The sequence below is a fragment of the Vicugna pacos genome, chromosome 1, assembly GCF_048564905.1.
Source record: "Vicugna pacos chromosome 1, VicPac4, whole genome shotgun sequence".
Classification (NCBI taxonomy): Eukaryota; Metazoa; Chordata; class Mammalia; order Artiodactyla; family Camelidae; genus Vicugna; species Vicugna pacos.
In genome coordinates, this window is record NC_132987.1 from 72,198,121 (window position 1) to 72,224,515 (window position 26,395).

General features: G+C 35.6%; 1 protein-coding gene across 18 annotated transcripts in view; it reads left to right on the forward strand.

The window, feature by feature from the left end:
• ZBTB20 (zinc finger and BTB domain containing 20) overlaps positions 1-26,395 on the forward strand; it is a 730,245-nt gene that overhangs the window by 337,771 nt on the left and 366,079 nt on the right. Inside the window, exons 1-2 of one of the 18 annotated variants that reach the window (XM_072964894.1) lie at positions 12,934-13,155; positions 13,736-13,856. The exons of 13 other annotated variants lie outside the window; for them this stretch is intronic. The gene's annotated coding sequence lies outside the window, so the exon portion shown is untranslated. Of the gene's footprint in view, positions 1-8,900; positions 9,277-12,933; positions 13,156-13,735; positions 13,857-26,395 lie in introns of those variants that run through there. 4 more of the 18 variants (XM_072964897.1, XM_006210310.4, XM_031680995.2 and 1 more) reach the window with 4 other exon arrangements.

The window sequence follows — 26,395 nt, forward strand, 5'->3', positions numbered from 1 at the left end:
GCTTAGTGGATGGTTAGAGAGAGAGTACAGGGATCAGTTCAGAGTTTATATAAGCCTTCTGAAAATGCTTCATATGTATGTGTCTGCATATGTATATGTATGCTTTATATGTGTTGGTAAATGTGCCCTTTCTTTCTTCCTTGGAGAGGGTCATAAGTTTTATTTATTCTCAAAGTGGTACATGAGCTTGAAAAACACTTGGACCTGCTGAAGTACAAGCATTAGTACCTAAGGAAGTATCAATTGAAGGGAGAAATTTTCCTTCCCCATTCCCTTTTCAACTACCCCAGTTGTGTCCCAAACACTTGGACTGGAGTAGGTAGTAGGTAAAGATTAGAGGGCCAGCCAGTGGGAAGGGGAAGAGAGAGTACCTCTGTAATGGCTTTCTCTCTCTCTTTCCTTCTTTCCTACTTTCTCACCTTCTTGCTTTCTTGCTTTTATGCTTAATCATTTGATTGTTTTCTTGCTTTTCCTTCTTTCTTTCCTCCCTCTTATCTCTCCTTCTCTCCCTCCTTCCTTCCTTCCTTTTTCTTTTTCTATTCCATTACTCCTCTTAGAGCAGAAAGATTAAGGAAGCATTATTTTAAGGGCCAAAAATATATTTTTAATTCTGTAGCAGGATCCCTTTCTTCCTTCCCTTCTCATTTCCTTTTCCATTGATGTAAATTTATTTATTTTACTACTACCTCAATTTTGACAGCATTGTTTCCCATCCACCAGAATTAGTGGTGGTCTGCTGAAGTCATTTCTATAGCAGAAGTCATTTAGAAATCAGTAGAAGGAAATGGGTAATACTTATATAAAAATATCCTTCACCCTCCTTTTCAACATTTTGGCTTCCTACATAACATTATCATCTAACCTAAAATTTCCCCAATGAAAAAATAAAACAAATAATTTAGTTGATTTGTGAATTGCTGAATATAGAAGATTGATGAAATTAAAATGTAATTCTTCTATTTAGAGATATAATTGAGTGATATAATAGAGACATGGACAAGGCCATCTCTAACTTCTATGAGAATAGAAAAAGATTATAGTTTTGACCATCTTGAACAAGAACTTTCTATTAACATGAAGAGTAAATGGCTTTCATTTAATCCAAGAATATCTTCATACCATCATTAATATTTTTTAGAGAAAATGAGTTTGAGAAACAAAGAAAAAAGATGATTCTGTTATTATGTATTTCTGTTGGCAGTTGAAAATGTTGCTATGCAGAATTTTCCCTATGCCCTATTCTTGTAGGATTTGAATTTTCCAGTTGGATTGACTTGGCTGTCAAAAAGCCAAGTTGATTCTTCTTTCCCCAGATTAAGTTGATAACTGGCTGAATAAAATGCTAAGAACAATTAGGAGAGGTCGTATTTTAAAGCTACTTAATAAAACAAACAAACCTTATGGGACTATTTTGTCCTTTTTCTTTCTTTCCCTCTTTTCTTTTCTTTTTCTTTTCTTTTCTTTCTTTTTCTTTTCTCTTCTTTTTTTTTCTTTTGTAACTTCTCCAGAGAACACATTGTATAAAGTTATGGCTTCCTGTTCCATGAAGTATTTCTTCCTTGACCTACCTGCCATAACTGCTTAGCTTATACTTAAAGAAAAAAAGATTTTCCATTTCACTATTGAATGTTTTTAAAGAAAAATCAAGGTACATGTTTTCTTTTTCACACAAAAGCACTCAGAGCACTAGTTTTAAAGAGAGCTTAGTTCTTACACTAGATGTTTTTTACTCTCTTCTTGTTTAGAGCACAGGAATACTACCCTCTCTTGTCCTTCTTGCCATCTACAAGACTTTTTGTCATTGTCTGTGCCTAGTTCAGATTTTTTTTTACTCTCTGTACCAGCTACTTTCTCTCACTTTTTTCTCCACTGCTGTTTTACCCCTTCCTTCATACTCTTGCTTTGCCTTAGTCTTCTTACTTTCCTCCTGTATTTCTGATGCTTAGAATTGTCTGTAACTTCTCATCTGGATGAACGTCTCTCAGTTTTGACCTAAACTCAAGTCTCATTTCTTAATACTTCTAAGTAGGCAGCCTCTTCTCTACCAATAATTTCTCTTGGTAACCATTCTAACTTCATTAGTCTATGTATGTATCTTAAACAAATAAGTAAAAATAAGTTCATATTTATTTGCCTTGTTAGTCAAAATGCTTTTCTTAGAGGTTGAGGCCTCTTTGGTGTCTTCTATAGAGTGCATATCACTTTATCTTTTTAGTTAAGAGGCACCATCTCATTGCATAGGCAAAAATTGAAAGCTGTTTGTTTCATGTATGTTAATCATCTAGATGCCACTCAAATATCGAATGGTTTATTTACTTAAAGCATATCAATGGCACCTTTCCTGCAGTGAATCTTATATTTTTCAACCTTCTTAAGCAAGGTATTATGAACATAATTTAATCTTTATATAATGATCCTCTGATCATCATTGTTGTATTAGTTTCCTAGGCTGCTTAGCAAAATACCACAAACTGGATGCCTTAAACAATATAAATGTATTGTGTCAGAGTTCTGGCAGCTGGAAGACTTAGATCAAAGTATAAGCAGGGTTGGTTTCTTCTGATGGTTGTGAGGAAAAATCAGTTCCATGTCTCTTGCCTAACTTCTGATTGTTTGCTAGCAGTCTTTGGGGTTCTTTGGCTTGGAAGTATCTCTCTGATCTTTGCTATTACCTTCAGGTAGCGTTCTCCCTGTGTGCATGTCTGTGTCCAAATTCCCTGTTTTTATAAGATCACCAGTCATATTGGATTGGGGTCCATTCTACTCCAGTATAACCTCATCTTAACTAATTATATCTGCAATGACCCTATTTCCAAATAAGGTCACATTCTGAGGTACTGGGGGATTAGAGCTTCAACATATGAATTTTGAGGGGACACAATTCAACTCACAACAATTATGAATATCTTTTTTTGTGTAAAGCTCTACCACATTGATTTCTATGGGACTCAGTTATAGACATGTTCATAAGCTCTACATAATTCTCAGCCTTGGATACTTTATCCTTCCCCTGCCTCTTCTGTCTCCTTTTCATTCTGAGATACAGAGTGGTTATTTCTTACAGTTACCATTGTGCTTTCTTTTGCAACTGTCTTTCCATCTAACATGAATGGTGAGCCCAATTAACTGATGCTACTATGTTTTAAGGAAGAATATACCAGTTCCAAGGCAAAGTCTCACTGATGAATAAAGATAAGTTTGGGCAATCATGTGTGCTTTATAGCATCTTTTTAGTTTCTTAAGGGTTCTATTTTCTCTTTTCTGGGCTCTTGACCATGTTAAATCAAGGTAGACTTATAAGTGAATATGAGAAGGCTGAGTAATAGAGGTAATAATGTGTTAACATGACAGGTATGTAAATTAGAGTGATGTATCTGATTAAAATATTAGAAATTGAACTATCCTGTCTACTAGATGCTCAAGATTTTGCCTACTAGAATTGGATAATCAGAGTTCTCTGTAGACTCTTGTAAGGTATGATATCTGATCGGACCAAATTATGCTTTTGTGTGATTTGTATAGTGTCTATCACAGTGAGATCATTCAACAGACATAATGGTAGTGCAGAATTGTGTTGAAATCAGATGCTGTGAGTGGGTAAGGAAATGTGCACATTCAGTTCTTAGCAGGTAGTCCTCCCAAGCAGGATGAGGGGCCTGAACCCCCAAGTGCTGACCTACCAGGAATCCATGTGGTTCTCAGGGCATCATGCTGATGAGACACCCACTGTGGTTTCAGTTTTGGCAGCCATCACCAAATCGGCTCTTTGATCTTTGGAGTGGCTCCTACCACAGTGACTGCCTCTGTTTGTTTTGCCCTTCCCTTTTATCATTACTCCCACCTGACACTATAGGACCAAAACAATGAGAGATGGGAAAAGATTGTGAGGGGACACTTTAGGAACACAGCTCTGCCAAGTATGAAAGGCTAAACAGTTCTGGTTCTAAAAGCACATGTATAACATTTCTGCCAACCCATTAGTGAATACATTTTACTTTATTTATCATTCAACAGTCTGCTAAAAATCACTTTCCCTGATTCACCTTTCTCATTACTGGGGTCTTGGATCCACCATAAAATGCAGCCAGCCACACAAATATATAAGACAGTATTGCTCCCCATTTTAGAAATAGTCTTCCTTCATAAATATCTAAATATGCTTAGAAACATTGACTTCATCTTATGCCTCGATATTTTAAAATCAGTTCATCTAATATATTTGAAAATCAACTGGTGGCTTGATTATATTGGTCATTTTTTTTATATTATATGGAATTTTGTTGAAAAGTTTTAATGGATTATGCAATAGTCTCTCCATTCCAGTACACTACCTGATAAAAAAAAGTAAACATGACTATGCCCATTTTATAGCTAAAAAAATTGAGAAAGTGAGGTGCTAACTTTATTATTTAAGATTATCCAGTGCGTTAGTGTCATTCTACCCATTTGATACTGGTTGTATCATTTGGATACTCTGAGATTTAGAGCTTTAGCATAAGCTTTGTGAAATGATTAAATATTTTCCCCACATTATCTTGATAATTTCATTTAGATATTGTAGACAAGGAGACAGAAAACTGAGACAGAAAGGGATATGAAATGACTTGTAGCAGTCACCTAGCGAGGTCACAGGAAAGCTGATAAGATCTTCGACTACTTCACTCTGTGAACTAGCCATAACTAATTTTCTGACAAGAAATGTTTTTCTCCTTTTCACATTTGTAAAGGTCGGAGACCTTCACTGAGAAAGCAATGCCTCTAAGGACAAAGACCTGTTGAGAAATTTAAGGTTTTTAATCTCAACCTAGTATAGCCAAATATATTAATCACCACTTAAAAATTTCTGAATATTTCTAAAATTCTTGTTAGGCAGAATTCTAAATTTGAAACTGAAATTAAATCGCCTTTCCCCTCCTTCACTATCTAGTTATCCCTTTGTAAAAGTATTTATATACGTATATAAAAATGCACGTTTGGAAACTAAAGTATATAGAACTTATTTGGGAAAATGTTTTTAAAAATAGCATTTGCTTTGAAATATTTCTGTAATAATTCCTGCTAGTCATCATTTTTAACTAGAAGATTAAATTTCCCTGTATAAGTCTGGAGAATCAGGCAGTTAATAAGGAAGGAGAGACCCAACCTGGCCAAAATTTTACTAAGTCATTGTCACCAATCCAGGCATTCAGGGAAAGAGTACATGAAGTAGTCTTCCATACTCTACTTTCTGCCAATTAGGATTTCCAGCTGAGAAATAAGCAGATTCTAGAAAGCTCCAGCTGCCCAGGAGCTCCCATTCAGGCTGCTGTGGCTCAGACAGTCCCTGTGCTCATTAATTGATCTGTATTTCCCCATCTGCTGATCTCAGCCAGAGGCCATAGAATAAGAACCAAAAATGGAGGGTCTAGTCTGTCCCTAATCCCAAAGGAATCCTCCAAGGAGAAACCTTACATACGTATTCAAGTAAATGATAAGAGCCTTCATGAAACCCCTCCAATGGCCCCTCCGTGAAGAAATACCCCATTTCACCTACAACCAGCTTTCAGTAAATGTGTGTTCCACTAATATTTACTCCATACTTCAGATCAAGAACTGGAGATAACTGGACTAAATCAAGGTCAAGAAAGAAGAAAGTATGTGGAGAGGGCATCTGCATGCCTATTCTTGGAGATGCTGATGGTTAGTTGGTAGTTAGCAAAGTTAGCAGCATCAGGTTATCCAGGGAGAGCCTGTGACTGTACTGAGTGGGCTTCCCCAGTGAGTTCCAAATAAGCTTTTCCAACTCCTCTAAATAAAATGTAACATTGTATTAATCACTTGGAAAATAAGATTTTTTTCCCATTATTAACTGGTAAATTCTAGTGTCATCTATCTCTACTTTGTGGGTTAGCTCTGTTTTCTTAAACACAGCTGTTTGGGGTATATCATTAACATTGTCAAAGGAAATTCTACCAGACTACCAAGACCAATTTGCCTTAGCTAAGACTTATTCAAATTTATTGTCTAAGCAGACTTAGAAAATACATGTGTCATTTGGTCCAGAGACAGTAAATTTTAGTTGTATATGATAAGCTTTAACTCTGAATGCTTCAAATGCCATATATTGTGCACTTATTCTGGGCTAATTTCTATGCTGTGTCCCCGAGGTATATTATCTCCTTTAATTTTCGCAACAAACCATTTTAGAGATAAGAGGACTGAGCCTCAGAGAACCTGATTAATTTGGCAGAGGACATACAGCTAGTAAGTGGCCAAGCTAGAATTCAAACCTAAGCCTTTCTGACTCAAAGTCTTCCTCACTTTTTAAACCACTGTCTCCTTCTGCTTCTAAAGATGTAGAGGATTCTGATACCTTCTAAGAGTCTATGCAGTTTTCATAAGGGAGAACGGGGCTACCATAACATGTAGTTCTGTGGTGCCAGTTTTTATCATCTAAAACATGTCCAGCTCAAGCTAATTGCCAGTTTGTCTCCCAGGACAGCCGACTAGCCTGTTGATAACATAAATGCTATATTCTAGTCTTATTTTGTGAGACATGCCTCTCATTCAATATAGGAGTTTTGCTTAATTCTCAAATCAACCTCAAAACCACTTTAATTTTGCTAAATTAAAAATAATAACATAAACATTATGTGTGACTAGGTACCTATAAAGTAATGGAATTGATTTTGGTGAGTATTAGTGGCTCTGGTCTCATTATTTAGAATGAATCCACACAGTACATATTCGTATTCACCACTTGTGATTGTGAGTTTCATAATCTGTTAAATTAAAATGGTAATAGTATCTACCTCATAATATCATTGTGAGGATTAAATGAGATAATATATGTAAAGTTCTTAGATCGGTTCCTAGCATATGGTAAGCACTCAATAAACTGTAAACTTATTATATAGGAGCATCACAGAAATAAAAATCAAACAGAAACTGATAAGCAGATGGTACATATCAGGAACTCAATACATATGTTTTGAATAAATTAATAAATTGTATCAGTTCTTCAAATTGGCTAATTGTTAACTGATTTATGGTAAATGTTGTATTCTGGTGGCTGCCTCACCGTTGAGTTTAATATAAAACAGAATGTTCAGTGTCATTAAGAACTCTATGCAATTTGCAGGAGCATTTACTAACTCTAAAACAGCCTTTTTTGGGGAATTGGGTTATCATTTCTTTTCCTCAATATTTTCGCCCTTAGTACTGTGCAGCCTGTACTGTCTGGCTAGTTATACTTGTGACCACTAAATGGATATAGGTTTTTCCCTTCCTTTAATGGTCATGCAGTTATGATTTTTCTTATGGTACAATGAAAATAGAAGCTGTACAAGTATGTCCATAGTAAAATAAGATACATGGGCTGGAAAAAACAAAAAGTCAGTGAGTGTTATGAATGCTTCCTATTTGCCTAAGACAACTGAAATAGACTGAAAGTAAGAATGGCATATATATTGTCACTGTTTGTACCAGTTCTGGAGAAGCTGCTTATTTTTCTGATGATGTCAAGATATTAAACTTTGGGGGAGACTTTTTTCCATAAGAAATTCATTTTCAAATCCTGAAATATTTATTATTACTGTGTGTCTGAAATTATAATGCTTTAAATACCATCGTTTCTAACTGACAGTCTAATTCTAGCAAAAGTTTTAGAAAGGGTTCAAAGGTTTGTCTCTCCCTAGAATGTCCTTCCTACCAGTGAAATTTCTATTCTACATTTAGAAACAGTCCATGAATCACTTCTACAAGCCCTGCCTCGTACTTTTATATTTGTGGCATTGCTCTTGCTGTATTGTATTACAGTATTCTGGTTAGATTTTCCCTTTCAGAGTCTGGTGGCTAAACTGTGAGCTTCTTGAAGACAAGGGTTATGCTTTATTTATCTCTGGATACCCAGTATTATTCAGTTCCTAGGATAGAGTAAGTGCTCAATAAATAAATCTCCAATAAATTAATGAGCTTGCAGTCACAGACATAAACACACTAGAGAAAGTCATGAGTAAAATTTCCTATATCTTTGCATGTTCTTCAAGTGCTTGTGAACCTTTTAAAACTGCCTATGAACAGACTGATATGCCTCTAAGTACCCAAGTTGCTTTAAGGGAAATTTTCTAATCTTTGAAAAAACTTATTTTTAATCTATTTTTATTCTTTGTTTTTATTTTGAACATCACTTTTGCATGTGGACTCAAGTGGACTGTCAAGTACTGATTGCTTGGCTGAACCATACAGACAGTGTTATGAATCCTTATTTTTACTCACAAGCTACCTGTTTGGTGGCTTTGTTCAAGCACATTATCTGTTTGTTACATAATAAATACATGGATTGTGGCAATTAACTGGAAAAGTCTTACTTTCAAAAAGTTCTCAGCATTTAATATGGTGTTTGGCGTATAGTTGGGATTCAATAAATGTTTGTGGAATAAACAAATCAGCATTATTGTTAACTGTTTTGAGGGTGAGGTATAAGATTTTTTTTTTAAAGACGAAATGAAATGCCCAGTATCAGATGGCAGGGTAAGAGTAAATCTGACACTCATAATTCTTACCTCTGTGTTTCTAGACTGTTACACAGGCTCACTGAGAAGTGCCGTATATGTCTGATTTCTCAACTTCACCCTGCAGTAAACTTTTGCAATCTGGAGGCTAGAGACCTCTTTTGTAAATGTTGTCTGCCCGATGACTGTGTTGGCACCGAGGAGGCCTTAGCAGATAAAGTGAAGGAACATATGGCTCCCATCTGAATACAAATTGGTGGACATAACATGGTAATTCAGCTGAGATGTCCTCTATATTGTAAACTGAAAGAGTATGATTAGAGGTGTTTATAAACGGCGTCTGAATTCCCCCCACACACCCCTCCCCACCTCTTTTCCACTGTAGTTTTATCGGCCTGAATCATAGCCATCTAGCGTCCCAGTCTCACTGTGTTATTTGTTAAAATGGCCAGCGTGAGGAATTATTAATTAAAGCTAGCAAATCACCCCGACGAGCTGTGCCCTGGCATGGCTGAAGGTTGATTGGCGAAAGTGTTCTCCTTTGGAGAAAAGACTTTTTGTGCTGGTGACGCAGTCAGGGACGGATTATTGAATATGCAAGTTAGAAGAAAAATCACAGGACAAGCAAATTGAGTATTTACTGGCAAATAATTGCTCTCTTAAGCTGTGGCTCTCTTCCTAAATTCTTAGCATTCCCGAGGGTTAGAAAGAAACACAGAAAAATGCATCGGTACAGAGTACATTTCAAAAAAATTACATAGACTGATGTTTCAGGCTTGTGCAGGTAAGTGTGATTGTGTGTGCATGGAAAGTGAAAGAACAAGGGGAAGCAAGGGAAAGATGGGGGATATTATTAATCTGGTGGGGGTTTTTAAAATCAATTTGTTGTTTATTGGAATACTGCTCGGCGTATTTCTACATTGACTAAGAGTTTAGTTTCGGTGCTGCATTTATTGTGAAAGTTAGAGAAATGAGAAGGAGGGAGGTTTTCTCAGTTACTTTGTGATTTTTATCAGCAGAAGAGTATGTTAATGTTTTGCCCCAACAGTAGTTATAAACTTTGCTCAGATATTTGTGGATATATGTATTAAATTATCGCTTGATTTAAGGCTCTTCAGTTATTCTCAATATTGTTAATTATAACCTGTCTTAACAGTATCACAAACACATTTGGGTACAACTATTGCGTTTATTTTTTGGAGTAAACTCTGTTTTGCATTAGCACCAAGCTAGTCCTTGTTCAGAATTTCTAAAGGGACATAACAATTCTTGAATAGTTACTTAAACTTCAGGCTTCTATAAAAAGCAAAGTGTCCTTGTTGTCAACTGTGTGGTCTTTTTGTCTGAAGTGTTGATCAGACTACTGAGTTTTGTAGACATTTTAAGATAAGTGAGACTAGTTTAGAGACTTTTTTATAACAAAATTTAAATACATAAAAAATAAGTGTAGAAATGAAGGCTCTCATTCTATGTATAAAATGTAGACATTAAGAAACAGAGATATTCTCCTAAATATAGATAAGTTACGTGAACAACATTATCAAAATACATACATCCACTGAGGGTGAATTTCATATTCTGTGAAAACCTGAAAAATGTGCTTTCATCGACAACAAACTGTTTTCGAAATGAGAATAATTGGCTGGTGAAATAGCATTTTAGGATTGTAATAACTATGAATAACATGGATTTAAAACAAAGGCATAAATATAATTTAAACTAAATTAACTAATTAATAATTGCAAAGTGCTTTAACAATAAAACATCTACATGATAGGAATAATAATAGGAATAATAATAAAAAAGGAAAGTCTGGCAATCACTCAAAAATTAAATCAGATGACTCTCGTAAGGTTTTAGAGGGTCAGAATTTTAAAATATAAATATGTAAAACTTATATTTCACCTTCTAATCTACTCCTTGAACCTGGCAATATTGTGCTGGTTAGGATTTTTCCTTTCTATATCCTATTTTATTAAAAAATAGTTTTTCTTAACATGTTGAATAGAGCTCAGAAGAAAATTTAGAAAATATATTTTTTAAAGGTTTAATTCCCACTGGATAACATTCTGCCCTCAAATTTCAAGAGGCAGCCTCCTTTAAGTTTCTTATGACTATTTGAGGGCACAATTTGGTCCATTATTTTGAAAGGGGGCATTTAAAGCATATGTTCAGAGACTAAACCATCTGCCTGCTTTATTATGAATACCACAGAATTATGAGGACTTGGAAAGGCTCAAAAATTGAACTAGAGTTCTATGCAAGATTTGAAAAAAAAATACAACACTTTTCTTTTAAAACGTGTTTTGTAAGCACTTACTTTTGCTAAGTATTTCATTAGTCTTCTGTGGGAGAACTGTATCATTACACCTTTTGATGTATGGGGAGTGAACAGTAAAGTGTAATTGAGTGACATGAATCTCTAGCAAGCTAATGGTAATATTTTCTTTCTTATTTAACTCACTACACTTAAATGCCTTTTGGAGTTTTGGATTGACTTGTCAATAGTGAAACTCACAGTGAATTGGAGAAACATTATAAAATGGTGACCGCTGGAACAAAAATGAAATCCAGCTGCTTGCTTCTGGACTATCTACAAATGAGTTGCAGGAGACATGTGGAGGTCAGACTAAAGAGTGCTTCTGTAATCCAATTGTGATGTAATGCAAGTATGAATCAGCTATTGGTTGTCCATGCTGGGGTGGGGGGAGCAAAAAATGAGCGTAACTTGGTGTTATTCCAGTGTGGTACTATATTCCTTTGGTATCTGAAAGGATATGAAATCCAGAAATTAATACAAGAACAAAAATCTTATTTGGGTCCGAAACATAATAATTTCAGCCCAGAGTTGTTATATAAGGACAAATTAAGATAAGTATCATTTTTAGGATGTCTAGTGTCCAATTAGAGTTCCTCTAACTTACCTGAGTTGTTATTAGAATCAGTCTGAGACTAGCTGGATCATTATCAGAGGAAATGCAGAAAATAGACTTAAACCAGTCTGAAATATAAGGTTTCATTGTTGAGATGACTTACTACTGTTTCTTGCTTAATGAAAATTATTTAATTAAGAGAAAATGATAATGGTGGCAAAGAACTGAAGTGTTTGGTTTAAGATTCTAAGATATATACATACATATGTATGTAAAACACATATAAGTAAATAATATATTCACATATATTATCACATGTATACATATACAATTTTTAAAAGGAAAAATATTTTTAGAATTATACACTTTGTTAGGCTGATTAAGTTTAGAAGTTTTTCTTTTTATACAGTCTAAAGAGTGCACACACAGATTTTGACACAGCTGTAGTTGGCTTTCCAAACTGAAGGATATCAGAATTAATGATCTGGTGCTGAAAATACCTGTGTTCAATTTCATATGGATATTCTCATAGTGGTATTTTAATTTTATGCCTCCCTAAATTACAATCCTGCAAATAATCAAATGAATCTATTAACCCAAAGACTACAAAATATTTTCATTATTACAGGAGGCTTACTCTTATTTTATACTTTAGGTGAGTTTGATAGATATATAAAATACACACACACACACTTTTTTGTGTTGTTTTGCTTTTCTCATTTATTTCTGCCACCTAGATCCAAAAAGGGAATTAAAATGGCTGAAAAAGAAAAAGAAATAGATAATATGGTGGAATAAATAAATTAGAAGTAGATAAGAAAGGTACACAAATTAAAACAATAAACAAGTGCAAGGATATAAAAATGGAGTCAGGTCAGTACACAAACTACATTTGGTGAAATGCTATATATTTGCCTTTGAACTTTCATGCAGCCAAGTCAAAGAGAAAATCATGACAAGTTATGCAATTTACAGCATTCATAAGAATAGTAAAATAATTTTTCTCATTTATTACTAAAGTTCTTGCAAAATATCAGACTGAGTTTTCAGAGAACTCAGTGCTGAGACAAAAATCACTGAAAGTTACAGGATGCAGAGGCCGAGAGGCTGGGGCAGAAGCAGCAGCAGCTCCTCGGCGCGGGGGGTTGGGGTGGGCTCCAGTTAGTGCAATAATGTTGGCTGACCACGATCCTGGAAAGCAGGGACTTGAGGAGGACATTTCTAAAATTACTTCATATATATATATATATACACACGTGTGTGTAGTTTAATGGTAAATAAAAGATTTAGAAGGCGTCCACTTTTATAATAGCCATTAAAACAAATTTTATCAAATAAACCTCTTGAATCAACATTGCCTCCCTAAAATTGTTAATGAACCATTGCTGCCTTTCATCTTCTACTTTTACTTTAAGCACATGGTCAGTCTTTGTCAAGTTTTAGAAAAGAATCCTTTCTGGCTTGAAATTTAATGTTTCTTGCCCTTATGTCCTCTCTTGGTTCATTTTCAAAAGTCTTAGCAAACTGCCTGGTCTTTTCGCAGGTAGTTTTGATGGTTAAGTTGCATTGAATAGGCCAGTCTTTTCTCCATATTGAAAAGGTGAAGCATAAAGGCTTCTTTTCACATCGCCTTTGTAGCCCAAGCCATAGTAAGTAGCCCAAGGACCACCTGTACCAGAATTACCTAGGGTGCCTGTCAAAATGAAGATCCTTGGGTCTCATTCCGGAATTACTGAATTAGAAGCTCTGAGGATGGAGTCTGGGGATCTGCAATTTAGGAAGCTACCCAGGTTAGTTATGCACACTAAAGCTTGAAAACCAAACTTTCAAAATCATGGCTTTAAAATTTTAGGGTCTGAGCATAAAATGGTAAGATTTCCACACCGCAGTTGGTGAGGGCTTATTATATTAAAACTGAACAAAACAATAATAAATGATGATTGCTTGCTCATAAAACTGGAAGATTGAGCTCAGAAAAAAATTCTGTGTTTGTTTGAACCCTTCAAGCCATATCTCACCATCGCCAAAAAATGTTCTTTAATATTTTAGCCACCATATGTTGATATACTATATGCTATGTCATATGTTGGGTCTGGGTGATACAAAGATGAAAAAGGACAAGTCCAACCATTGTCTGAAAAAATTCACAATCTGAAATAATTTATTACTACTAAGATATTGTCTTCTCCATACTCGGAGAAGTATGAATCACCACATACTCTCCTGTCGAGTAAAACTAAAGATTTCTATTGTATTATATCAGTATGTGTATACACTTGTTGATAGCAATTTCATCTAATAGGACCCTGCTGCAATTTTGAAGCTGCAAAACGTAAGAAACCATTGTCGATTCTTCATTCTTCCCCTCAGCAGGAGTCTATATCTTCCAAGCCTGGAATGGCAGATATCATGGGGACCTTCTATTCCATTGCTCTCATCATCATTCAGTGATTTGTTACCAGGATCCTTTTTGAGGGGAGAAGACAAATGTGTAAGTGAATGCACCCGACATTGCGAAGACTCGCATGTGTTTTTCCACTGCCCCTCTGGGGCCTCAGCTGACCTATAGGAAATGCTGGAACCTATAGCAGCAGCCTCCCTAGTTGGCAGGGGCTTGAGCTGCTTCTGCTTAAGACCCTGCTCCAAAGTCTCGCAGTGCCAGAAATGGGGTATCAACAGGCTAGAAGAGACATTTTGTGCAAAAAAGAATTTGGTAGCTGGTCTGAGACATTTTATGCAAAAAAGAATTTGGTAGCTGGTCTGAATTTGGTAGCAGAATGAGAGCTTGCAACTTCATTGATGATTCATGTTTTCCTGGAAAAGTACTGGAGACACCCGCCCCCTTTATTATTTCCAGAGAAATATGAGAAATATTGTGAGAACTTCTGTATCTGTTTTCCCTTTCCTTCCCTTCTTTTCAACATATATTTATTGTGTGTTTAGTGCCATGCTTTCCTCTAGGAACTAGGGGTAGAATGGTGAATAAAGTTTCACTTACATGAAATATGTATTAGAGTACATAATGTAGTAGGATAGAAAGGGAATAAAATTACTAAATATAAAATGTGAAGTAATATAAACATAAAAATAATATGCTTTATTTTTGAGACATTGCCTATTGCATTCTCCATGACTTCCAAATGCATTCATATTATTTCATAATATGGATGTATGTATGAATGTGTGTATGTGTATAAATATATATATATATATATTTCTTATGCATTTATGAATTTCTTTGGGGAACAGACCAGTCAGTTCAGGACTCTCCCTGTTGTGGGAAGCTCTTTTCTCATGGGGACCTGCACATAATATAAGGGGGAAAATAAGCCACCTGCAAGGACCAAACTGTGTGCACAATCAACCCCAAGATCATTCTTTTTCATCTTTTAGCTTGTTCGTGTATGTGTGTGTGTGTGTGTGTGTTTTCTGGGTTTTGTGTTTTTGGTTTTTTAATGAGTTCAGGATACCCAGAGGTGCAAGAGGTAGATACGTTATAGGGTCAATCTTCCAGGGATAAAGTAGAGCAGACAAACAATGAACAATAGTACGTGGCTTTGATAAGGTTCTGTGAAGGACAGAGTAAGGAGTACTATCCTAGATTGGATCTGAGCATAGGCAACAGGAGAAGTTTCCCAGAGGGGTCACATTTTTAACTGAGACTAACAATCTAAGATTAAAGCAAAACAAAAAGAAAGCTCTAATTTTTTCACCTGCTCACCTAAGTAATATGTGCTCATGGTGAAAATATTTTAGACAGTAGGACAACCTATTTTTTTTGAAGGGGGCGGTGGGGAGTGGAAATCACTGGTTCATTCAGTACTTGAGAAACCATTGTTAACATTCACAATATACTTTTTTGAGCATGTATTATGTTCTAGGGTCATGCCAGCCAGCCACTGTCTTCTCAGAAGGGAACATTTTAATTAGCAGGCAATATGAATAGAAGCAACTGAAATTTTAACTCCTGTTAGCTGTCCTCAGATTTGGGCCCACAAAGCAGCTGAGTCCCAGCTCTAGTTGATGCAGACAGAATAGCACATATACAGTATTCTCTTGAACAAACATCATAGCACCTGCTGTCATCCCCACTTCGTGTAGGTCTGAGAGTTGGACTCATTGGCTCTGCTTCTTCTCTGTCTGCGTGATCCTAGGCAAGTTATTTGGCCTCTCCATGTCTCAGTGTCCTTATCTGTTAAACTGGGTTATTAACAGTACACACCTCATGAGATATTTTGAGCAATAAGTAAGATAATGCATGTAAAGTGCTAATCACAGTACTTGTCACATAGTGTAGTATTAAGTGCTATCATTATTATGATGCTGATTATTATTATTATTATTATACATATTTTCATTACCAAGGAAACTTGCCAAAAACATATTTTGTCCAGTGCAACTCCATTGTCACTATGTCACTACTGACAAAACAAGTCAAAACACACTTCCTACTAAGGGTGGGTCAGAGACATCTTTGCCACACACATGAAGAATTTGGGTTTATAGCTGAAAATTATAATATAATTTAGCTCAGTAGATAAATGACATTATGCAGACTAATTTTCTGTTTCTAGGTAGAAATGCTGTTTAAATCTGCCTTAAATGCCCTTCATGTTACAGATTTTGTTTCAACAATTTGTGGCTAACTAGGTTTGTTTTATTAAAAGGAACTTTCAAATCCAAAGCCCTAATGTTTTTCACAAGGTGCTATTTTATTTATATTATCAGTGACTAAAAGAGATTAGAAATATAATTTTACCCAAAAAGGCATCTTCAGGAAAGAAAGGATTGTACATTGTCAAGATCTGTATCTTAACACAATAGTGAACAAAGATATCAAGGTTAGTGGTGCCACATAGTAGGTGCTTAATTAGTCTTTTTGAATTGATTCACGCTTTATGAGGAAAAGCATGTGAACATCAATGTAGATGTTCTGTAGAAGTTTGAATAATTTTAAGAGGATGATGGCACAATGGAATAACAGTATATTAAGAAAAACGGTTGTATGGAATCTTAACACATTTTGTTAACTTTTAAAACAGTAGGCTTGCCTCAGCACGAAAGGCTGAACTATATAGTGAAAAGAATGTCGACTTTGTGGTTGCACAGCCATGTATTTGGTTATCACCTCTACCATTTACAAAATATATTATCATGCACTCATTATTTCTTATGTCTAAGTCCTCAAAGGGAAAATGAAGCAGAAATGGCTTCATTACATGGTATATGTGCATAGTGCCATGAAGAGTTCTTGGAATGTAATAGGTACTCAATAAATGATATCCGTTAACAATGGCAATAATAACAATAAGACAGAAAAGTCCTGTGTACATGAATATAAGCTCATTATGTATAGAATATATATAAATATATATGGTTCATGTGAGTTAATATATGCATACCAATACTAAATAAATGCTAATATTCGAAATTACCTTGCTTAATGTTTGACACACCATAGGAACGATGCATGTAAATTTTACCCCTTTCAATGCCTTTATGAAAAGATCTGCTTTATTTTAGTTAAATGAAAATAGAATTCAACAATCTAAAACTTTATCTTTTGAAAAATGACTATAAAAGCAAAAGCCACCAAAGGATTTGTTACTAAAATAGTCAAATAATTTGGACTTAATGCAAATAAAGAGCAGGGATAACACTCCACTTCAAATGATAGAGAAAGTGAATTAACTTGAGAAATTCTTAGGTGAGCCCTGATTTGAATAGTATTAATTGGAAGTTTTTTAAAGATCAAAGGGCTATTATTGCTAGTTTCAGTGGTAGCTACATATGGAAAATGGCTGCAGAGATTCACAATTCAAAAATAGTTCATTGCTAAATTCGAAATTCTGTTAATGTCACAAACAGTGGGATGCGAAACACAAATGAATTGTGATGACAGTTGAGTCCCAAGCTGCCTATATTTTTTCTCTCAGAGCTGCCCATATTTGGCTTTATATTTTTCTCAGTCTTGATTTAACCCATCAATATTTGTATTTTCTGAAGCTAGCACCACCTTGGAGCATCCCACTTAAAGATTTTATTCCTAAATTCTTCCTGGTTCCTAGGAATTTTGCTCTCACTGCGTTTCTTCTCACAGATATGTATTCTTGAATTTACCTCTCATCTTAGAGTCAGAGTTTCAAACACTTCTTAACCTGCAGGCTTCTAAGGCTTGGTATTGCACTTCACTCCTCCGTTTCTCTCGTGTTTAAGTGTCATTCCATCCCTCCTCTTCTGCAGGACATATTTCTTCTCCGTGTTGCTTTGACTTGGGGTACTTCCTGTCCTCTTCACAATTTACATTCATTTCCTATTATAGTTTTTAAAAACTTGGTTTTCTAAATGTCACTCTTATCCTCTTTGGTGGAAGGTTTTTATAATCCTTGATTTGGGGAACAAGAGTAGAAACATTATTTTATAAACTGAATAAAGCTCCCTTTTAAATACAGAAATCCCATATAACCATAAGCTAGCTTGACTTTGGGAAAATGTCATTTAAAAATATCTCTAAAATACATTGCTAAAATGACCAAATTATTTTGGCTTAATGGATTTTGTAGCTTGGATACCAGACCTACCTCACAGTGCAACAGTCCTGACAAAATATGTTTTATCTTGATTTTACTGCAGGCAGTGATTTGGCTGCCATTTATTGAATGACCTCTTTGCACCAAGAGTTTTACATTTAATTCTTAAAACAAGCCTGTGAGATAGGTACCGTTATCTTCACTTAATAGATGGAAAAACTTTAACCTCCAGAGGTTAAATGACTTGTTAAGGGTGGAAATACGATACAAACCCAAGGTTCTAAGACTCTAAAACTCATCCTTTCTCCATTACCACATTCCTGTGCCTGGTTATATATTTACATTATTGGTAGTAGGAAAGAAGTTTGTAGTATAATTTAATTGGGGGCATAGCCAATTTCATCAAAGCAAACAAAGTGATGATGAGATTTTACTTTTACTGTGTTATCATTTTTATAGAAATATGAGTCCTGGGCTATGGATTTAATAGATCTCCAGGAGGCTGAAGCACATGAGTATAGGCAACTCTTTTTACTGCTCCCTTTGGTTTCAGGAAACAGGTTATTACTAGTTCTGAAGAAACTGGAGCTTAAAATGGGTGGTTCATAGATCGGGGGTTTCAGACTTCCCATCAAAATCCTCCTGTGACTTGTCCTAGTCTTCTTCCCCAAAATTAAAAACTGATGATTATTCTCAGCAAACATATTCTGTAGATTTTTCCCATCAAATTTCTGAAGAATGATTATTAGTATTATTAGTAGTAGTATTTAGTACTTTTACAAAGCAAATGCTTAATACATTTTTAATCCGTTTCATCATCTATCCATATGTTTCTCTTATGAGATGTTAATTAATCACTTTACTTTTACATAGTGCTTTACAGTTTACAGTTTAGAAAATATATGCGCCCAGAATAGCACATTGTCTTTTCCTCAAGGTTACCAAAAATGGAATGTGTAATTTAGCTACAATTTGCATATACAGTAAAGCAGTGGTAGGAATACCCTCCTACCAAGATCAAGAAGCTTTATTTTTCAGGGTAGAACTCAGCTGTGGTTTTCCAATTTGCCCTTATGCAGCTGGACCATTGAGTTTGCCAGTTTGGAGTCCAAATCCCAATGCCTTGCTTTAAGCAAGACTTGGGGGTTAGTGTAGATTGGCTTAGTTTATAACTTTGTTACAACCGCTTACTTCATTTGGGTCAAAACCTCCAAGAGCACTCCTGACCATTTCGCTAGAATTTAGGGTGAAATTTTAGCTAAAAAAAGAAAAGAAAAGAAAAAGAAAAAAGAAAAATTGACAAGAACCCTGGAACAATCTTTCCTCAAATATTCCCCTGAAAAGAAAAATATAAAAACTTCATTGTATGATGCTGGGTTTTGGATTACACGTCATGAGTGCTTTTCTTGGGCTGCATCTCTCATGCTCACCCTTCCTCCAGTCACAATGAATGTTCAATTTCCTTCTCTCAAATTCTGGCTGTTGCCAATTTCAATATATGTCTACACTATTATTTATTACTCTAAATTTAGAGTATGTTTTACTCTTTCACTTTTTGAAGATTCAGAAAGTTTTGTTGTGAATTTATCAAAAATCACCATAAAATTCAGCCCCAAATCCTGGTTTTTTAAACAAAGAAATTTTGGCTTTTTTAAAAAACAAATCTGAATACCATTGGCTATTTTCATCCTTTTTCTTTATCCCAGAGTTCTTCAACTTTTATTCTCTCTGTGGAGCATAGAGTCCTGGAAATATAAGTAAAATGAACAATCCCAGATTAACATAGGAAAATTTCCTTATTCTTAGTTGCATTGAAAATGATCTTCATGTCATGCTGTTTCTAACCTGCAATGTATAGTTTTTACAAATGTAATATTACATAGATGTTAAGACGTTCGCAGACACTTTTATCAAAAATATGGAGGAATATCCCACATGTAAATGTTCCAACACCTCAAACCCCCACAAATGAATTTTGGACATGAGAAAATATCTTTCCAATAGTGGGATATCATTTTGTACTTGATGAATTTTAACATTCGCATCCCTTGGTGTTCGTATTTGTGAAAAAATTTTAAAGACTTATGACCTCTCTTTCCTTTTAGCTACACATGGCTCAATCTAATAAATTTTGAATGGAGATTCAATATGGTTATAATCTCAATCATACCACATTTAAAAGCAATATTCTAGACTGTTTTTCTCTGCCAGCATGACTCCACAAAGAAAACGAAACCAAACAAAACCTTCCTTAAGGCAGAGAGTAAAACAAGGCTTTCAAAATCTGTTTTAAAAAAAAATGGGTTGGACAGTGACGAACAACCAGTTTTTCAAACACCACTGAAGCCATTTCAAGCTATAAAGTGGACAGTACACAGGGAAAAAAATCAATAAAGGGTAAAGATCTCTGTCACATTTGAAACCTAAAAATACCATTAAGACCAGTTCCCTCTCTAGGCATCTATAATTGCATTCCACTAAAAGGTGCTGAAAAAAATCAGCCACCTTCTGCTAAAATGAAATGTCCAGACAAGCAAATCTGTAAATAATTAAAAGACTAACTAGAGTAGAAAAAAAAGGGAATGGTTTGGGGTGGGGAGCGGGGAAAGATGTGGAGGAGATTGAGCACATAAAATGTTGAGTGTACCAGAACCAGAAGAAAGAACCAGAGAGAGAAAAGAACTTGTTCTTCAAAAGAAGATACTTTCCATCCTTCACCAGCAATACAGAATTGATAGCCTGATAATAGAAGCCCTTTGGGTAGCATTGGTGGGAAGAACACTGTCTTCACAAAGCCTGCACTAGGTGTTCAACTGCCCAGGGCAGTCTGATCAGTGTGTCCTTGTTTCTAGAATTGAGTAAACCAAATCAGGATGAACAGCATATGGTTTAATAGTTAACTTTTAGAACCTAGGGACAGCGAGATGCTTTTATGCCACAGTCCCAGCATTTGTTCGTTACTAAAGCTTGTTCTGAGAGCATTTACAACTTTTTGGAGAGTCTGATTTTGGCTTAATGATCAACTTGTCCTGAAGTCTCCCTTAATACAAGTGAAATTTTGTGATAAAACATACTCTAGAACCCAAAGTATTGGTATTAATGTAATTATTACTAATATTATTATTATTCCTTTCCTATGTTGGTAATTATCTCTCCACTTTCCTATTCCAAAAATAAGTGCAAGTTTTGTGAATACACAGGGTTAGTTTCTCTGAGAAAGTTGCTATCTTCTTCCAAGTTGGAAATTTGAGATATTTTTAAAAAATAGCTGGATGTGCTTTTTAAATGACTGAAGACAGAAAATATCCTAGAGACACAGGGATCCACAAAGGAAGAGGACAAAGGAAGGGAGAGAACTGTGTATTTTGGCTGATTCAGGCTTCAGTGCTCTGTATTGTTTGGCTTGTGATCTTTTTATTAAGGTCTCTGCTTTCTCAGAATTCTAATCAGACTCTTCCCTTATAACTAAGAGAATCTCCACGCTTAGCATCTTCTCCATCTCTTTAGAAGTAGAGTCACCATAGACCAGGATTTAGCATACCTTAATGAATGGGCATTGTGTTAAGAACAACTACTAAGGGAAAATAACAACAAGAAAATTGAAGGCGCATTTATGATAAGCACTGAGGTTGTGTTCTTCCTGATACGGAATTTCTTTTAATGATATAACTAAACTAAACAGCAACAATAGCAATAATCAAAAAAACCATACTTCTCATTCTCTTCTCCCTGTTTTCATTTAAAAACAACTACCACCATAAAAATAGCCCAGCAAGAGAAAGAGCTTGTGTCTGTATTTTTGGTGTGTGATCATATATCTTCATTATAGTTCCTCTGCCACACATTAACAGTTATTTGTCCCTGATGTTTCTCGAGGATCATCTTTGTGCATGTCTCCAAAGCTGTTGTAACAGCACTACTCTTTTCTCGTCTTCATTCTCTCCTTTTATTTGGGCTTTTTTCATGTGAAAGAGGCTCTTTCTCTAGCCTCTTGACACGCATTCTCCATTTCACTAGGACAGATGGGTGCTTCTATATGATGCCTTTTAAAGTGATAAGATAGTAAGGATGTATTTTGAACAATATTTTACCAGTATTATTGTAAAATTCGCAACTGTATATTCTATATACACACATAGAAGCTGTATAAAATACAAATTCCATTCATGTCTGATGTCTTCTGCATTTATAGAGTGACTATTGCTGTAGCATCTAAGCACTTTATGTTACTTCGTCTTATTATTATTTACCACCTGATCATTCCAAAGTGCTTTTTACAATCAGAGAATTTCATTAACAACCCATTCCCTCGCTCTTTGTTTTTCTGCATCCTCGCATGTAAAAGTATCCAGCGTCTTAGTAGCTATATCAGATAAATTACAGTAAAAAGACAGAGAGCAGCTGACAGGAGGATGGGGGAAAAACGCATTCCAAAGCGTCTCCTGAAACCCAGATTATGTTTTATAGTATCCAAATAGTAATATTACAGAAGAATATATAGTAGAATGAAAACTCAACCACTAGATACTCATTTTCATTTATCATGGTTTCCACCATTGCAGTAGTCAGAAATGTGAAGTGAGCAAGGGGAATTCTGTCTGCCCTTCACATACAGACAGGTCTGGGCCACTGCACCTTCTAGCTGTAGAAAGCTTGTGATTTCTTATTGCTTCTTGAGCTGTCTTTAGCCCAGAATTATGGAAGTCAATCTGTTTTAAAATCCAAAGAGCTACTGTTATATTTTTTTAAGCTAAAAGATAGAGACTTGTTTATAAAAAGGTTCATTGTGATTATAGATGAAAGTGCGTGGTTGGTACCTTAACAGTTTGATTGAATTAAAATCAAGTTCATTCTGGGGTTTCCTTCTCAGCTCTACTCCTTGCTTTATCTTTGACTCCAAACTAATTGCATAACCTCTGGTTGACTTGTGCCTCATCTACACATTCAGAGTGAAATTCAGAAATGAGGTTATTAATCTAACTAATGTAGGCTATAACATTATTTCTCTAAATATTTCTGCCAGAGAATTTGAGATTTCTGACTTAAGCAGATAGTAATAAAAACTAACAATTTTATGCACAGTCTCCTTTTAGCCTTAAACAACAAAGCTATGAAGTAGATACGTCAGAATCACCTGGAAATGATCAGAGTCACTTGGAGGGCTTGTTAAAAACACAAATTGCTATGCCCCACCCACAGAGTTTCTGGCTCTGAGTCTAGTTATAGGGACTGATAATTTGCATTTCTCACAAGTTCCTGAGTGATCCTGATGGGACCACACATTTGGAGTCACTGCATTTAAGAGAGATAGATATAGCTTAAGTACAGAAAAGGAAACCAAGGCTGAGAGTGGCCTCAAGTCATGGCAGTAAAGTGGCAGAACACCAACAAAAACCTAGGACTTCTGACACTATCTTTCTACTACACACATTTTCTTTTTACTTCTATTACTTTTATGTTTGGAATGACTTTTGGTTGCCTTGAGATCCTGAGTGAAATAGCATTGTAAAGGAGTGGTGATTAGATCTTTTCCCCTTAGGCCTAGTAGCCACTTTTACTGGATTTGTGGAAGGAAAGGAGGAGGACCTTCCAGATATTAGTGATTAGCTTTGGTATAAAGGGCTTTAAGACCAGTATTATGCTTCCCTTTTGGGGATGAGAGTAATAAGTTTGAGTCTTCTTGTGTTTTGGCCTATAGATAGAGATAGACAGGCTTCTCTTCCATGGACTTGTGACCATATTCTGCTATGACAATGCTTTGTAATAACTTCCACTTGCATATTACTTCTCCAGATAGTCGTGACAAAGGAACATAGCAAAGAGTATATGGTGGGGTAGGGGAGAGGCCCCTGCAAGGAGACTGAGGACACTTGGTTTCCAGTACTGCCTCATCCTGGCACAGCTGTACCAACCTTCATGGGAGGCAGAACAGCATGGTGCACTGGTTTGCAATCCAGGCTGTGCTTTATAATAACCCAGGAGAGCTTGGATACCAACACCCACGTCTGGGCCCCATGCTCAGAAATTCTGATGAATTCCCCTGGGGGTGAGGTCTGAGCATCAGCAGGTTTTAAAAGCTTCCCAAGTTATTGTAATGTACAGTCAGGGTTAAGAACTACTGGCCTCATGGTTAAGAGCCTGGATTTTGAAATCACAAGATCTTAGTTCACATATTGACTCTTCTATTTAGTTACTGTGCAACTTGAACAAGTTATTTAATCTCTGGTCGGCTTTAGTTTTCTCATCTATAAAAATGCAAATAATAATTGCCTTGTGGGATATTTTTGAGTTAAATGAAATAATATTTTTCAATGTTTGACGTAGTTTCTGGCTTATGATATTGGATATATTATATGTTAGCTATTATTATTATATTGCACTTTGGCTTCCTTATCCATAAAGAAGGGGGCACTTTAGTCTTTGAAATGGAGGACCAGTATCTTATGATTCTCTACATATGCATGTCTGTCAGCTTATTCATAGTATCCTGCTCAGTTCCATCTTGCCCTTTGACTTCTTAAATATACATATTTTGTTAGGTACTGTCTTTGAAAGACTCAGCCTTTTTTTTTTTTTACCATATTTTACCAACTGTCACTACTCTGTCCTCTTTTCCATCAAAACTTGTAAAATAGAACAAATCCACTGAAATTCCCTTATTGGGTAATGGAGGTAGTATATGGTTGACATATGGTTTAAGAAACAAATGGCAAAGCTCTGGTAACATGTACAAAATGAACATGGCCTGACAGCTGATTGCTATTTTTTGCCATCACCCACTCTTGCAGTTCAATCATTGGTAGTTCTCATCACAGAGGAGCCACTTCCCACTTCTTGAAGATTATGTCATCTTGTTAATTCCCTTTCCTTTCCCTGATTTCCTCCTGTAAATCTTAAGCCTTAGTACATAGATGAGTAGTAACAATTTTTGAAGGTAGTCATGATTTTCTAAGCCCATTTATTTATCTCTATTTATGTTTACTAGGTTATATTTCTCAGTTAAAGAAATATAAAAATTAGATCCTTTAAAGAAAAAACTCCCCTTGTATCTCCCTTAAAGTATACAAATTATGTTTTTGGATGGACAGAGAGAAATTATTTGACTGTCCAATAAAAGTACAGATGGTTCCATTTTTCTTGACTCATCTCACAGCACACATTAGTCAGGTCACATGCCTGTTTGAGAATTTTTGTAGCACTAGGTCATTTGCTGAGCTTTGGGGCACATAAAAGACTATTTGCCTGGCTTTTAAGTTTGTGGATCTTACACTGTGCCTGGCATGGAGATAGGAAGGACATTTTTTTCCATTAAGCTTTTTCACTGTGTTTTGAAAGGAAAAGTTGAAACAGAGTCCCTACTGAGATTTTAACATGTTCCGTGGTGGTAACCATAGGAAAGAGGGAAACAGAAAATTTTTGGACAGAAGGAAGCCAAGGAGTCCATCTCAGCCTGTCCTCACCATTCAGATAGCAGCTGGACTCTACAATATTATTTTTATCTAGGTGTATATCTATTGCTTTGTATTTCTGTAGCTTGCTGTCTGATGGACAGGAAACATTGCTACCAATTATCATTTAAAAAGTTGCTCCCTCAACTCTGCTCAGACCCTTCTGGACAAATCAATGGAAACATTCATTTAGATTTTAATAAAACTAAATCATGGAAGTTTTTATTTGGAAAAATACATTTTGATGTTTAAAGAGATTCTCAAAGGGTGTTACAATACAACCTATATAAACTCCAGTTATAGAGAGCAGTACTTATTTCACACAGATACATAAACACAGAACAAGGAAATTTTTCTTCATTAAAGCCATGGTGCTTAAATTCACACAAGTGGGCACCTCCCCCCGCATTCCCCCCTCCACACACACACCCTTCACCTCCTCTCTTCTTCCTCTGTCCACCCTCTTCTCTAACCTCTGGGGATCAAAAATACTGAAATTTAAATCAACTCCCATTTCTGAAAGATTCTATAATGCCATTTAAGTAAAATGTTTTTAAAAATAGATCTGTTCTATTCTTCTCTAAAAACTTAAATATGAAGATTTTGATATATGCTTGGGGGGAGGCACATTCTTCAGATAATCTGGTCTGATAGAGCTCTATTGAAAATTCATCAGTTTGTTAATGTTTTCCGTAAGCTGATAGTTTCTACTTCCTTTCATTATATGACAGTTGTCATGAATAAGGTTCTGGAACACCACTTCCCATAGTTACGTTCAAATAGTGACGTACAGCTAACCAAGTAGTCGTGGCTATTAGTAATTTTTTGACACATATTCAACATGACAGCAGTTATATTTTCTTTCTCATACCAACACTAGCACCAAACCTTAAAATGAATGATGAAAAGTCAAAATGGTAAGTTTTTTTTTAATCTAGTTATTACCAGGTCAGAAGCAGTACCTCACAAGACTTGCATTAGCATCATTAGTATTGCTGTTTTAAACTAGACCACCCCAGATTGCATAATCTTATACTGACACAATAAAATTC